At 44.5% G+C, this 4,329-nt stretch overlaps 1 pseudogene; it reads right to left on the bottom strand.

The window, feature by feature from the left end:
- Positions 1-664: 664 nt before the first annotated feature.
- On the bottom strand, positions 665-1,359 carry LOC138172313 (PITH domain-containing protein 1 pseudogene; annotated as a pseudogene).
- Positions 1,360-4,329: the final 2,970 nt, after the last annotated feature.

The raw sequence follows: 4,329 nt of genomic DNA, 5'->3' as shown, positions 1-4,329 counted from the left end.
AGTCACAGGGAATAGAAAGCTGTGCACAGAAGAGCTCAAAAATTTCTGATTTCTAAGAAGCATTAAGCATCATGCCATAAACAATGCTTTTCCTAAGTCCTAATGTCACCACCAAGATGGCCATACCCAAGTGAACAATTCCAGCACACAATGCCCCTCAGGGGTGGGTTACCAAAGGCAGGAAGAAAGGGTGCAAAGCTGTAAATGTGATCAAGAGATTAGCTTTATAGCTACAATCCCAGGAAACTTCCAAGAGGGGGGAGCAGCTACCTAGTAGACCTGAGTGGCTTAGCCACAACAAACACAAAATATTCACAGGAACAGAAGGGAGCAAGCAAGGAGAAGTGTTTCAAGATGGAGATCTTACTGGCAAATGCCATGAACAAAATTTCAAGATCTTGGAATGCTACAGGCAACCCAGTAGTGGTAATCACTGATTTTTAAAAAGGTCACACGAAAGTCCTGCCACAAAGGGATAAAAACACTTAAAGAGTCCACAGCCACATCCAAACTGGGAAATTGAGGGCTATCCATGACTTCCAGATTTCCAACAGGCTCAAGACCCAATTTTCTACAGTGCCCAAAGTGCCAAAATGTCCTCAACAATCCAGTGGCCCTTGCCAATGGTTTGGTGGCCGCAGTTTTCAAGCCCCCAGCAACAAAGTTCTGGGGAAGTTGCAATAGCCATATCTCTCTCAAGCCCCATCTTTTTCCTTCCAAAAAGGTTGTCTAACATTGACACACAAGTTTCTGTGGGAGCCCCAGCTTGCCTTTAAGAAATGAAGTGTGTCTGTGGGGTGACCTGCTGGACCTTGTGACCTGCTGGATTAGCTGATGCTTCACAATTGCAGATAGTCACCTCCTGTCACCGCATCTCAGTCCATTCTCCTCTCAGTCCAATATTAAACACCTTTGTGGTGTCAGCGCCGAAGTTTTTTTGAAATATGAATAGAGAGATGATAGACATTTGAAAAACGAGAAATTTTTGTAGCATATTCTAATTCTCCAGTGAGGTCTCGCTTTAGACTAAAAGTCTGATCAGGTCCTCGGTCTGTATCATCAAAAGACATTTGTGGAATGTTTTTGAACAGTCTCGTCTCTGAAGGATGCGAGTCACCGTCCTCTCCCATAATAATGATTCCTTTCAATTTAATATTATCCGTAAACGGAACATTAAACAGCAACTCTTCATCAGCATTACTTTCTACAAACTTGGTGCGGTCGGCCCGTTCCTCCCACGGCTTGAAGGTGCCGCGGCTGCTGCCATCGCAGGCGCTCCAGGTCGATGCGCAGGTAGAGGCCGTGGGCCAGGCCGCGCTACTCCGGCGGCTCCTCGTGATCCGTGTGCCCCTGCGACATGTCCCCGCTTCGGCCCAGTTACACACCCACTCCACCGAACAGTGAATGATTTGGGGTTTTCTTTGTTTTCTTTCTTTGTTTTTGGTCACAATTAATAAATAAGAAAATATCCAGGACGTTTTGACCCTGAACTGAGGAAAGCTGGAGTGGGGATGGGGAGAGGAGAACAGGAAAGCATCTTCAAGAAGGACCTATGTTGGACTATTTTAAAGAAGAAGTACCTGTGTCACAGGCTAGATAAGAAGTGCCAGACAGACATGAGGAAAGAGCCTTGCTTTCCTTCCTACTCTCCCCCCAAACAAGAAGAGCAACTAAAGATACCAGTTGGACCAAGGTCTGAACTAGGACTGGACAGTAAAAGCAAGCCGGACTTGTCAAAATAATGTGACCTCAGTATCAGGGACCAAAAGGGATGACAGAGGGCTGTCCAGCGCCTGGTAACAAAACAGAGTTAGAAGAAGCCTAAAAATTAAAAAAAAAAAACAACCTAAGATTATTAATTTTTTTTTCTTTTTGGAGGGCAATTGGGGTTAAGTGACTTGCCCAAAGTCACACAGCTATTAGGTGTTAAGTGTCTGAGACAGGATTTGAACTCAGGTCCTCCTGACTCCAGGGCCACTGCACCACCTAGCCAGCCCAGAACCTAAGATTATTTTCTCACCCCTACATTTTATAGATGAAAAACTAAGTTCCAGCCAATAGTAATTGGTAGAGTTCAGATTCAAAGCCAGCGCTAGTGACTCAGAGCTCTTTGCTCTATGGCACAGAATATTTACTTCTTTAAAAACTTTCATTTTTAACTACAAGAGTAGCACTAGGGTAGAGTAAATTAAACTAATTTTAGGATAGATAAAAACTGACTACTCATCTCTACCTCCTGCTTCCGTGGCTTCCTTTAAGTCTCAGCAAAAACGCCATCTTTACATAAAGTCTTTCCCAGCCCCTTTGATTTCTAGTCCCTTCCCTTTGTTAACTGTTCCCTAATTTACCCTGTCTATAACTCATTTGTACTATGTGTTTACTCATTGTCTCCCCTCCCCCAGCAGATTGTAAACTCCTCGAAGGGAGGAATTATCTTTTGCCTCTTTTTTGTATCCTTAGCACATAGTAGGGACTTAATAAATGTATATTGAATGATTGGCTATACCCCTGAAACGTTTCAATGGTATGTATTCTGTGTTTTGAGATTTCTTCACATTTAAGTTTAACCATACTCATAAACTGACAGTGTAAACCTTGCCTAGCAGACTTTCCCTCTTGTTAAGTTGATGGAAGGAAACGATCGAAGGTATCAGAAAGTTAATGGATGATTGTTGAATACAGCCAGGGGAAGGTCCTCAGCAATGAACAGGAGCAGGGACCCAGACTGGGAATGGGGAAGTGTTGTCTTGATTTTCAAAAATAAAAAAGGGAAAATTGTGGAAGATTCAGGCTGTAGGCTAATGTTCTTGCTGTGGATCCCTGACAAAATTCCAGGATCGGTGTTTGTAAAGGGAAGAGAATTCTGGGCTTCTATTTCATATCCCTGGGACGTGGGGGGCAAGGAGAGCGTTCCAAGAATAGGGAACTATAGGGAGCACAGGCAGGTAAAGGTGAGCAAGCCAGTTTGTCTACAACATTTGAGTACATAAAGAGGAATCACGTGAGATAGGATTAGGAAAGTAGGTTGGAGCTAGATAATTTTAGAGGTATGGGGGCATAGTGTGAGGAATTCTTGTTGGCACAGCACCCTAGGGACTACTTAGCCATCACTGCCCCCAACTCCAGTCTCAGCGATGATGGTTATGGAGAGGCAAGGGCAGAGCTTCTCAACCTAAGGGAGAGCAAGTATGGACAGAGGAGCCCATAACTGAGTTGTGGGGGGAGGCATTGTTGTACCTATGATCAGGTACATTACTCTGTGCTCATGCTTGGTTCTTGGTCCCCAGTCAGGCAGTCTTGCTATTCCTCCAGAAGGTTCAAGAATATCTGCCAGAGGCTTTCCCTCTCTGGTTGCCAGGTTCTTCCACTGTCTACCTCTCTCTAACTCTATGGAGTCTAGGAATTGATGATGATGAACTTCACCACTGCCCTGGACTGCTGCCACCTCTACCTGGGTTACCATTGTTGGGGTTAGATGATCAGGGATATAGGTGGTGGTGTCTTGGGAAAAATGGGTCAATGAGCAAATGTTAATTGGTCAGAGACCCAAATTTCCTCACATGTTCTCCTGTCCCTGGCCTGTGCTCAGCTCTTTCTGTCTCTGTGTCCCTGTCTCTGTGTCTCTGTCTGTCTCTCCCCTCTTTCCTTTTTTGACTCTCTTTCCCTCTCTCTCCTTCTGTTCCCTGTCTCCTCTCTCTTTCTCCCTCTTTGATTTTCTCTATATCTCTCTGTGTTTCTCACCTCTGTCTCTCCATTCATTAAAACAGATCTATTGGCATCCTGTTGGAAATTCAATATAAAGAGAGCCATAGTGGATGGGACAATGGGGACTCATCCCCAAGATGTGTCAGCACACCCAGCTCACATGTGCCCATACGGACAGTTCTGGTCCTCAGTGTCCTAAGGTATAGGGGTGAATCCAAACTTCACAGAACAAATTCCCTTAAAAAAAAAAAAAAGGATCTGTTCTGTAAAACTTGGACACAGTCAAAAGGCTGCACCCAAGGACCGCAAGGTTACAGGATCCCCACCACTGTCCTAAGTCATTTAAACTATCCTTAATGCTGAATCTTAGGGTGGCTAGGTAGTGCAGTAAATAGAGCATGACACTGGAGTCAGGAGGACCTGAGTTCAAATCCGGCCTCAGACACGGAACAAAGAAATCTAGCCGTGTGACCTTGGGCAAGTCACTTAACCCCAACTGCCCTACCTTCCCCCCTCTAAAAAAAAAAAGGCAAAAAAACCCCACTGAATCTTAATCACTCAACTTTCATGAGGTATGAATGAGTTGAATATCCAGAAGCAACATCCTCCTTGAGACCAATTATA

Source organism: Petaurus breviceps, unplaced genomic scaffold, assembly GCF_028583685.1.
Source record: "Petaurus breviceps papuanus isolate PSGF00001 unplaced genomic scaffold, PetGlider_PUasm1.0 128, whole genome shotgun sequence".
Lineage (NCBI taxonomy): Eukaryota > Metazoa > Chordata > Mammalia > Diprotodontia > Petauridae > Petaurus > Petaurus breviceps.
The sequence above is the reverse complement of the archived record's forward strand: the minus strand, read 5'-3'. Positions and strand labels throughout refer to the sequence as shown.